We start from the raw sequence: 12,417 nt of genomic DNA on the forward strand, positions 1-12,417 counted from the left end.
ACTAGGTGTATTAGTGGGGATTTTTCAAAATAAAATTTAATTATTTTAAATGTAAACTGCACATTCGATTACAATATTTGAAACCTTTTCTCATCGCTCCGATAGCCGTGATCGTCTAGTGGTTAGGACCCTACGTTGTGGCCGTAGTAACCCAGGTTCGAATCCTGGTCACGGCAGTGCACAAACACTGTCGCGGCGGAGCTAACTTTTTGTTTATTTTTTGAAAAATCAATCCTAGTTTTTTTTCGACATTTTTTTTTTTGAAATTCGTTTAATAAATTAAGTTACATTAAAATAAATGCTTGTACAATTTTTGAGGGACACACAATTTCTAATGTAGCGAACAACTAACTCTGTCATTTGTTTTTATTTCAATTAATACAGCCTTTTTGGGGAAATTACGATTCTGAAAAAAAAAATCAACGTAAGTCCGACAAGCGCCATCTAGTGACAAAAACGCAGAATATTTAGACTTGCCAATCACATGTTGTTTGAGCAGTTGCTCACAGATGGCGCTATAATTATTTTACTTGAAAAAGTATCGGAGCAAATGGTTTTACACCACTATAATAGATGGCGTTGATAGCGTCTTGTAACGAAATAAGGAAAATTACGTCCTTGCTTAAATAAAGGTTAATTTAAAAAAACATAAATGAATTAATTAATTCGAGACATTTTCTTTTCTCAGTGCCAAACAAAAGTCAGAAAATATGGAAAGCTGGAATAATTAAATGTTTTATCAATAATTTTTAGTTAATTTAATAAAAAAGGGATATTTAAGTAATTCCAGTCTACGATATTTAACAATATATCGTCGAATGTTGTATTATGTATCAATTTTTTATCTGTGTAAATGAAAATAATTTTCTTTCAAAAGCACTCCAGCGACCTTTATTTCACGAAATTCTTGTAGGCAAGGGCAGAGGGCTCAATTATGCATTGAATTTTACGTACCGTATGGAAGGGAGAAGAGGGGGGCTTGGCCGAAACGAAGGTTGTCATGAAATAGTAATGAGGTAATAATAATATTATTTTAGGAACGCTTTCAGAACCCTTATCTAAATTGCAAAACTGAAATTAACCTCCAAAGGAGTAGAGTAAACGTTGGTAACCTTTTTTTAGGTTCTTAATATTTTTAAAAAAATATAAAAAAAACATAAAGATATAACTGTTAATATTCTGTATATAAGATAGATTTACGTATTCATATATGTTTAATAATATAAATTTAAACTTTCTATGTTTATTTTAAAATATTTGACTTATCTTAAAAAACGCAGACGATACAAATGTTTCTATAAAGAAAAGTATTTTAAAACCTCGCGTATTATCCGTGAAATGTAAAAATAAATCCCTGGTGAAAAGTTGGAGCGTATTCGTATGAATGCAATGTCAAAAGCTCAGATTGGCAGAAGAGCTAGACTTTTCTGTGATATTTTCAAACGCGTCTCAATCTTTCATATGAAATGTCGAATGCAAATCCACGTTCGCGGCACGATTGGTTTTCGACGATAAGACGCTTTTATATGAACATTTGTAAAATAACAAAAAATGTTGCACTGTTTCGTGTGAGAAATCTTCCTTAGTGATCATTTAGTGAGTCTGTTGTAATTTTTTTAAAGAAATAACTCAAGTCTAAAATTAACTCAAAAAGAATTGTGGCCACTAGAACCATTCTGTAATATGGGACAATTCTCATTGTATAACACGAACCTCTTTACATGCGCTATGCAGTAATGGCGTTAGTATAGGGTGTTCGGGCGTCCGCCCAGGGCGTTACAGGCGCATAGAGAGGGCCACAGGTAACTTATTTCATATGGATTTGTCTTGCAATTTATGTGCGCAGTAGAAATCTCGCCCAGGGCGCCTGTACGCCCTGGCGCTGTGTGACGAGCCGCAAGAAATTCCTTTACTGAATTACATTTTCATGGGATCGTAGAATTTCGTCAATTCCTAAGCAATTTACGTTGATAGCGTTTAGCTGCGGAATTCCAAATCGGATTGGTTTAGGGGTCCTATTAGGTATTAAACGGTTTTTCCAAAGCTACGTTTTTTAATTGGAATAAATACAGTTTTTGTACTATTTAAAGTAAATATATATTAATTAAATAGTTTGATACACATTCAAATAATTCAATCAACTATAAGTTTAAATTGTGCCATAAATATTCATAAATGTAATCCTTCATCGTTAGCTCTTTCAATATTGTTTTTTAGATAACGTTGCGAAAGAAATATCCGATAAAATTGATTAAAGACCGTAACGGACTGATAACGGAACCCATTAAGACGAAACGATCCCATTTCATAATTACTAAAGCGATTTATTGAGTAATAAATATACAATCGTTAATCTCATTTCATTTAAGTCATTATTTACCTATATTTAAAATGAATATAATAAATATCGAATCGAATTTAAGGGCCTGTTCCACCACATTGTAAATTGTCTGATAACAATCATCATCACCAGCTCACTATACGTCCCCATCGAGGGGCTCAGAGCCTACCCTAATAAGGGGTGACTAGGCCATAGTCAACCACGCTGGCCCACTGAGGGTTGGTTGACTTCACACATATCTTTGAATTTCTTCGCCGATATATGCAGGTTGCATCACGATGTTTTCCTTCACCCTAAGAACGTCGGGTAAATTATGTACATATGAAAATCCGAAAAATCGGAAATCACATTTCAAGTCAAGTGTTTAAACCACTGAGCCACCGACGCTCGATATCAATCTGATAACATTCCAACGTGTAAAATATGTAATGGTAATGTCGGCTTTTGTTCCCTTACCTGACATTGACGTCATTTTTAAGCTATCTGAACCTCTTAGCCAGTGGTGGGACAGGCCCTTTTTAAAATATTGAAACATGCAACTTATCTGTTACATACACAAAACGCTGTTTCAGAATTCGGTCGATATGGAATTATTTTTCGACATGAATTAGTAAAAATAAAATCAAAATCTATCGATCTTTCTTCTCACTAATATTATAAATGTGAAAGTTTAGATGAATGGATGGATGTTAGAATTTGTAGCCAAAACGGCTGAACAGATTTCGATGAAATTTGGCACAAATGTAGAAGATAGTCAGGAAGAACACATAGGCTACTCAGTTTTGTGTTTCTTTAATCTCACGCGAACGGAGTCGCTGGCGAAAGCTAGTATTTTATAATAACAATGTTGTAATTGTAATATCACAGCGGAAGTATAAAAGTTCAAATTGTAATGATAGCAATTTAACTTATTATAAATTGTCGGAATTTATCAAAAACTGGGAAAGCTTTTACCTCGGCTATATTCTGCAAATTTGTTGCAATAAATCCGCGGCAGTAAAGAGGTTTTAGTATAATGAAGTCACTCCCTCATTCCCCCCCCTTTACCCTGGTCTTTATGACACATTACACCTTATGACGTCACCGGAATGGAATATAATGTGAAAGCATCAATCATCATACAACCATATTTATTTTAATAGTTCTCAAAGCAGTAATATATCGTCACTGAAGTGCTCGAAATTTAGAGGTGACTTGACTAGTCCTACTTCGTTCTTAGAGTTCCCAAAATCCTCGCATTTGAGAGACTCGAATCTAACTGTAATCTCTCGTAACCTTGTCTTTCCTTTCGATTCATTGATAAAAAATTTCAACAGATCCAAATAAAGGGGGTGACTAGGTCAAACCGGTCATAGTTTATACATATCTGTGAATTTCTTTAGGTACAGAAATGACCAGGTTGCATCACTATTCTTAAAGAAATTCAGTAAAACTTTACATATACAAGCTGTAAGAAAACCTCGTTAAGATAAATTAATGCAACATTACCAGGTCACTATACCTTCTCACTGAGGGGCTCAGAGCCTACCTTAAGTAAGGGGTGACTAGGCCATAGTCAACCACGCTGGCCAAGTGCGGGTTGGTTGACTTCACACATATCTTTGAATTTCTTCGTCGGGCAAATTATGTACATATGAAAATTCGAAAAACCGAAAATCACATTGGTGCGGCGGGATTCGAACCCAAGACCTGTAGATTACAAGTCAAGTACTAAAACCACTGAGCCACCGACGCTCTCATCTCTCTGCTGGTCTTTCATCTTTAAATTTTTCACGCATGTTTTCCTTCACTATAGGAACGTCGCGTAATTATGTGCATATGAATTGGTACAATATGTAGCAAATGATTATTATTATGTACAGTGTAAAACTACTGCATAAAAGTTAATAAATATTCTACAGTAATACATGTGATGGAATTTCTAGTACATAATTCACTCCACGTTAGAAGTTGAACGTTTTCAATTCCAGCTCAGCGTCGGTTAGCGCATGATTGATGTAGTGCTTGTTAGCGCTTGCACGTAGATTTATTGAGTTCGCCTCTGCTATGCAACTTTGCATACGCTCACAATTTAATCACTCTAACACGGTAAACACTAGTTGAGTTAGTCTTGTATGGATAGCAAATAAACGCCATCTTTTGTTTATATAGTCAAACTTAACGCATTTTTTCATTAAAAATAAAATTGCTTTATATTTTTGCATGTATTAAAAGATGTCAAAAACTACTGAACTAATTTTAAAAATTCTTTCACCGTTAGAAAGGTAATTTATCTTTGAGTAACATAGGCTTTGTATTTTATTATTTTTTAAAATCACGCGGGCGAAATCGCAAGTAACAGCTAGTTTATACGTTTATATATTTATTTAATAGTTAAACGGTCTCATTTTAATGCAAATAATTACACCACCTTCTTTTAGAAATAGGTAAAAAAGGATCTGTTGAATTAATCAAACCATGCCCAATTTGGGTCTGTGTATTTGTCCCTTATACCAATACTTGCTGTCGCTCGCGACTCCGTCCGTATGGAATTAAAACAAGTAGCCTATGTGTTCTTCCAGACTATGTTTTATATCCATACTAAATTTCATCCAGATCCAGTCAGCCGTTTAGGCTACAAACATCCATTCATCTAAACTTTCGCATTTGTAATATTACTATGAAGTATGATTATCGCATTACATCTTACTAATATTATAAATGCGAAAGTTTATATGGATGGATGGATGGATGGATGTTTGTTAGCGTTTGTAGCCTAAACAGCTGAACGGATCTCCATGAAATGTTGCACAGGTTTAGAGCATAGTCTGGAAGAACACATAGGCTACTTTTTATCCCGGGAATAGTTACGGTTCCCGTGGGATTCATTAATTTAGTTTTTTTTAATGTTTACTCGATCATTCTTCAACGGTTCAACATATCCTTTTGAAACTTAGCACTGATATAAAACAAAGTCTGGAGTACACATGGGATGAGGTTCATCCCCGAGAAATGTCCAGTTCCCGAGGGATAGGTAGCTTTTTGTTATTTATATAGTTCGTATGTTTTCTAATACTACGCGGACGAAGTCGCGGGCAACAGCTCGTCAAATATAAATTATTCCATTTGATAGATAGAAAAATACGCTTTAAGATGCTTTAAACAATAATCATAATAGAGAATAAAAAATTTGTATTACACCAAAGTATTCATTTTTGTTAAATTATTTAATGGCAGCGTCCCATCTCGAGACTATGGTTGTAATAAAACAATGAGATTGCGCTCCCCGACGAGGTAAACATTCGTCCTGCCCGGGGCAGAGGTAGAAGGGGAGGGGATGTTCAGGGGCGGGGAAGGGGAGGGGACGTTCGGGGGCAGAGGAAGGGGAGGGGACGTTCGGGGGGCGACGTCTAAAAGGGGATTAAAGCTAATGCCCCGCCAGTTGAATTCCCTTTGTACTTTTACAGTACTACCTTCTGTTATTTAAAACTAGCGAAATTTTCCTATAAGTAATTAGGTTTTATTGTAAAATCTTAAATAATTAACTATTAAAACACATGTTTGCAACTGTAACGATATGACTTATGTCTACTTAAGTTAATGTACTTCGTGCAAGTTATTAAACTTACAATATCTTTAGTAATTACTAGACTACTACAAGTTACCAACTTTGATACAGTTCAAAGTAATGTACTTACTGCGTACAGAATCAAATTGTACATTTAAGTTTAGTTTTAGTACATTAAAGTAACTAGACATTAAACATAAGATATTAAAAGTAACATAAAGACGAGCTGTTGCCCGCGACTTCGTTCGCGTGGTATTCGAAAACATACGAACTATATAAATTACAAAAAGCTACGTATCCATCGGGAACCGGACATTTCTCGGGGATGAAGCTTATCTCATGTATACTCCAGACTTTGTTTTATATCTTTGCCAAATTTCAATAAGATATGTTGACCCGTTGCAGAGTGATCGAGTAAACATTAGAAAACTAAATTAATGAATCGAACGGGAACCGTAACTATTCCCGGGATAAAAAGTAGCCTATGTGTTCTTCCAGACTATGCCCTAAGCCTGTGCCAAATTTCATGGAAATCCGTTCAGCCGCTTAGGCTACAAACGCTAACAAACATCCATCCATCTAAACTTACGCATTTATAATATTAGTAAGAAAGTATGAAGTATGAAGTAAGATTATAAAAAATATTTCATCTGTTACTAATAAATCAATTTTAACACGAAGAAATAATAAAATTAACATGTTGGAATATTAAAATAATTCCGTAAAAGAAATTCTCGAGATCGAGTTCTAAGAGAATAATTCCTTTGATAAAACAAATCTCTAAATCAATGTGAATTTGTACAAAAGAATGATTAACATGCCTTTGTTTGAGTTATTTATAAAGGATATTTACTTTGAGCAAAAGGATCACCGCATTTTGTCTTTATAAAGGCGGGGATTCCAGTTCGATGTTGATACTGAATAGGAATGTACGATATTGTGTTTTTTTTACCACAAATTGACGTCACTAGATTATAATTTTCCACTGCCTCAAAACCAGTACAAAAACATCGCTGTCTCTGTATCTTAAATAGAGAGAAGGATATCAGTATTTTGTTACTAACCTCTCTTAATGGACAGGGTATAAGCTGTGTCATTTTGTTGCGCTTTGAAAAGTTTTCCAACTAATATCCGTGAAGTACTTACTGTCATTAACATCAAAAGACCCATTTAAGTCGGAACGAAGTCAAACCTATAATTTTCAAACAATCGCCTATCTATTTATACATATCTATGACTTGTATAGAAGTTGGATACTAGAAGTCAGTGGAACAATCGTCGTTTGTAAATTTTGTAAACTTGCAGTTATAAATCAAAACTTTAATATTAAAATTTTAGTTTAATATGATGTTTTCTGGCATAAACAAATCGTATACAGTCGACTTACTATACCATTTATCTAAGTTACCTAAGTTAAGGGTAACTTGCCCAACTGTAATCGGATTATATCGCAATGATCAAAGGTTTCTAAGCTTATTTCGTTCATCCGTGTTGATATTCGATGTTCAAAGTTACCCTACTTATCAGTAAGTTCCGCTGCTTAAAATAAATGTAACGAATAGTACAAATAATTTTGATAACTTAAGTTTAAAAGTACTTACTTAAGATTAGAAAGTAGTGACGAGCGGAAACTTACGTCTCCAACATTAATAGTAACACAAAGCTATTGAAAAACATTTTACTCGAAATATATTTTAAGTAAAATAGAATTTATTTCAACTTCTGTGAAAAATTATTTAGTAAAAGGACTTTCGTTTATGAAAGCAGTTCTATTTGAATAAATTGCTTATGAAAAGCTATCCAATAACAAACACTGTGAAATAAAAATTCAACCAAAACACAATCAGCTCATATCTAAACCCTCCGTCATAAGTGATCGCAATCGACGTAGCATATATGAAAATATATGTTTTTGGATATGTAAGTGAAATCCCGCATAACGATGTCCGACGTTCGCGCGTGACAGTGAATAGATTAAAAACTGAATACAGAATATTGTCACACAATAAAGTTTCAACTTATTATTTTTTTGCTAGCTAACAGAAGTGTTGTTTTTTGTCACATAATAACATTCAAATTAAGTTATTTCAATCAAGCTAAAACTCGTCGAAATAAAGAAACGATCGTTGCCCGTAGACATACGGAATTGCAGATTATCCTTTAATCGACAGACAGGACGATAAAGAAGATATTTCCCCTTCATTTGGGCCTCTCCTCTGTAATATCCTCTTGCTATTCCCACCCTTCCCTTAAAAGAAAAAGGGATACGTCGAATACATACCTATCACAACAATAATATCCGTTTATAATAATAAAAACATTACATTCAGAGTACTTAACACGAAAATCCGTCAAAGTATTCGTAGCATCATCGACAGAATTTGTATATTTGTCAGTGAACTCTACTACCGATAGAGGGCGCTTTCACGCAAACGAAACCTATATTTCGTAGTGACGCAAATGCCTTCGAGGGCTTGAAAATGTGTCATTCGTATGAAAAGTGTAAATGAAAGAACCGCATCACGCTGTTGGCGTTAGATAAATCATGTACACATACATCCAGCAATGAACGTTTATGAAAAATAATCTTTCGTATATCTATACTATTATAATAAAGCGTTAACACACACTTCTTTGTTGCCTAAGATGTCAGCAATTACAGCATATTTTTGAATAATTCCTTCTTTAATAAAAAGCCCTACACTTACGTCATGCTTTAGGCTATATATTTTCACGCTATTAAACTTAGGGGGTAAATTGGATGAAAACCCTAATGTGGGAAAGAGATCATAAGCTGCTGCCAACATCAAGGGAACAAGGTTGCCATGGTTTCACATCATGTCATGTCATTTAGACATTTGGAATTGATAATTTGACAAATGTCAGTAATAAAATGAAATTTTCATAATTCCATGCGGATGAAGCCGCACGGGAACAGCTAGTCTTTAATTAAAATCCGACTGATTTCGAACATCTAAATTCTTACCTAACATCTGTCACATTATATGATCGTTAAAATAGTCCCTTAGAGTAGATTTCGTATATTGCATCAACTAAAAGTCTCCCTAAGTGACCTTTTAATAACATTTTACTTTTGTTCTTCATCATCATCATCATCACCAGCTCACTATACGTCCCCACGGAGGGACTCGGAGCCTACCCTAATTAGGGGTGACTAGGCCATAGTCAACCACGCTGGCCAAGTGCGGGTTGGTTGACTTCACACATATCTTTGAATTTCTTCGCCGCTATGTGCAGGTTGCATCAAGATGTTTTCCTTCACCGTAAGAACGTCGGGTAAATTATGTACATATGAAAATTCGAAAAATCGAAAATCACATTGGTACATGGCGGGATTCGAACCCAAGACCTGTAGATTACAAATCAAGTGTTCAAACCACTGAGCCACCGACGCTCTTACTTACTTTTGTTGATGTGTAGAAATTCAATTAGGCCTTGTCACATGTATAACTATCTTTTTTTCCACTATTATTTAAGTAACTATTTTTAAATATGCTGGTTTTTATTTTAAATAGTACACTTAGCTAGTACGTAGTTTTTTGTGAGTACTTTACCACGTTTCGTACGTGTATGTAGTGTTTGTCATAATGAGCGTTTAGTAAAGACAGCGTCTCGAGTCTCTAGGTGTTCCTACCAACAGCTTTTTCTTTTTTCCATCATATGTAATGAGTTTTTTTCTATAGTATATCCTTTAAAACTTGTACTCGAGGAATTGAAAATGCTTTACCGGCGTTGGAGAAAGCAAAAGGCTTAATAATCATTCAGCAATATTATTCAAAAAAGAAATCTATACTAATATTATAAAGAGGAAAGATTTGTATTTTTGTATGTATTGAAATAAATCAAAAACTATTGGGTCGATTACAAAAATTCTTTCACCATTAAAAAGCTACGTTATCAGCGAGTATTTTTTTTAATTTCATGCAGGCGAAGTCGCGAGTAACAGTTATGTCTAATAAACTAACACAACGTACAGGTAGAATAAGCTTACAATAAAGCCTTACTGCCATATTCCTGTACCGCTAAATACTTTCTCATTAATAACAGTGGCTTACATTCATGCGGATTATAAGATCAGACGCCCTCTAACGAGGGGACTAGCTAATAGATTCACAGGTAAAGATATTATTTAAACCTGTAATTCTTAGTAATATTATAAATGCGAAAGTTTAGATGGATGGATGGATAGATGGATGTGTTAGAGTTTGTAGCCTAAACGGCTGAACGGATCTCGAGGAAATTTGGTATAGATGTAGAGGATCGTTTGGAAGAACACATAGGCTACTCACTTTTGTATCTTTTTTATAATTTCACGCGAACGGAGTCGCGGGCGATAGCTAGTATGTATGTAATTTAAGGTTTATGACCAATCTTACAAATATTAAATATGTGACAGTTTAGATGGATATATGATAGAAGATATCTCCAGAGCGGTTCAATGTCACATATCACATGTCACATCACCAGCTCACTATACGTCCCCACCGAGGTGCTCGGAGCCTACCCTAATATGGGGTGACTAGGCCATAGTCAACCACGCTGGCCAAGTGCGGGTTGGTTGACTTCACACATATCTATGAATTTCTTCGCCGATATGTGCAGGTTGCATCACGATGTTTTCCTTTACCGTAAGAACGTCGGGTAAATTATGTACATGTACACCGACGCTCTCGGTTCAATGTATCTCGATGAAATTCGGCACAGATGTAAAATATAGACTGGAAGAACATGCAGGCTGATTAAGGTTTTTTTTTAAATTCCGTGCGTAAGGAGTTAGAGATTCATTCATAATCTAAAATAATATTCAAACTTTGAAGACTAAATTGCTAAAAGATATTAAAAAGTTTTTTGACCTTTAAAAACGTTATCAGAGAAACTGCACCATTATATTCTGACTTGAAGCTGTTTATCATCGCTCCTGTTGAATTTTAATTAACTCAAACGCTTTTTCTAAAAGAAAAATAAAATTTCAAACGTGTCCTAGCATAATGTTGGATGTTTAAATTTTACAATCTAGACGAGAACAGTTCAGCAGAAAAACCCTTTTAGTAATACTAAATTTAACTATAGATTTTATTCTTTTAGCTTTTTTTACTGTTTAGTGTTTTTTTACTGAAGGGAGTGATGACTGAGATGACGGATGATAGAGTTACTTGGAGAACGAAAACCCGGCGCGCCGACTCTACGGCAGTAGGATAAGGTAGGGGAGATAATGAGTCTTTTTTACTTTGTGTCTTTTTTCTGTGTATGTTTTTAATTTTAATGTGTATAACGAAGCATAAAATCTGCCTACTTTCTTAAGTTGATTATCATTTAAAATAAAACACACATATAAATATATGACGGTAATACTGAATGTTTAGTAATGAATTTTAGTTCAATATCCAGTACATTTATACGCTCAATATTTGCTGTATTGTTCTCAACTGTTGCGTTCTCCATTGCAAATTTTATTTTGCATGAACGTATTTTAATTAACAAAATACATTTTTGAACATATTATTACTTAATTAATGTAGAGTGTCAATTATATTTAAAAAAGATTTAAAAAGTATTAAAAAAAAAGATTGATTTATAAAGTTACAAAATTTCTTTTAATACAATTGTGGTCGATCGCCTGGTTCCTACACTAGGCTCTAGGCCCGTCTTGTAGGAGCCAGGGTTCTTTCGTCTTAGTGGTAGTTTTTTTTTTTTTTTAGAACACTAATATAAATCTAAGCAAATTTACAATAAAAAGGTTGTTAGTGAATAAACACATATTGTGGTGAAATAAACACATATTGTGGTGAAAGTTAATATCAGTTTATGCAAAAAGTGGTTTACGAAAACAAAAAAACAACCATCGATTTAAATAAAAGAAAAAATGATTTAAAACTTTAATAGGCATTACGTCTACCCCTCAGTTTAGATTAACTTAAGAAATGTACACTAAGGTACTGCATAAGTGTACATTTAAATCTGAGTATGGCTATTAGCAATTTGAAATTTTAAAAACAGAACATTTTCCGCCAGTTTAATCTTTCAGACGGCTCAGCAACTTTAGTAGTAACGTTGCCCACGTGAACAATAACAACAAAGTTTTGTACGTGCCGGAATTAGCATCTCAAAGTGTCCGTGTAGTGTCGTGTTGTGTCCCGGTGTTCGGTAGGGGACGTGTAGCCGCGGCGTAGACGCTGTAGCACGTTATGTTTATGCTACGGTAAGCATGTTTTTACTAAAAACGGACACACAGTTTAAATTCCCATTATTATATCATAGTGAAATGTACTGAACTTTTTAAAATAATATTAACTATAATTGTTGCAAATAAAACACGTAATCAATACTAATATTGTTAAGTCGAAACGTTTGTATATTTATATTGGTATAACTCAAAAACTACTACACCGATTGCAAAAATTCTTTCACCATTAAAAAGCTTCATTATCTCGGAGTAACATAGGCTATTTTTTATCTATTAATTTCATGCGTACGAAGTCGCGAGCAACAGTAATATAACTATAAAATA

At 34.3% G+C, this 12,417-nt stretch overlaps 1 protein-coding gene and 1 non-coding gene across 2 annotated transcripts in view; one reads left to right on the forward strand and one right to left on the reverse strand.

Moving 5' to 3' along the window:
- The window catches only part of LOC106103699 (centaurin-gamma-1A), a 140,326-nt gene that overhangs the window by 66,097 nt on the left and 61,812 nt on the right, over positions 1 to 12,417 (reverse strand). The gene's annotated exons all lie outside the window — the stretch shown is intronic.
- Positions 105 to 176, forward strand: Trnah-gug. The gene has a single exon. It is a non-coding gene; the product is annotated as a tRNA-His (tRNA).

This window comes from Papilio polytes, unplaced genomic scaffold (genome assembly GCF_000836215.1).
Source record: "Papilio polytes unplaced genomic scaffold, Ppol_1.0 DF823731.1, whole genome shotgun sequence".
In the NCBI taxonomy this organism is placed as follows: Eukaryota; Metazoa; Arthropoda; class Insecta; order Lepidoptera; family Papilionidae; genus Papilio; species Papilio polytes.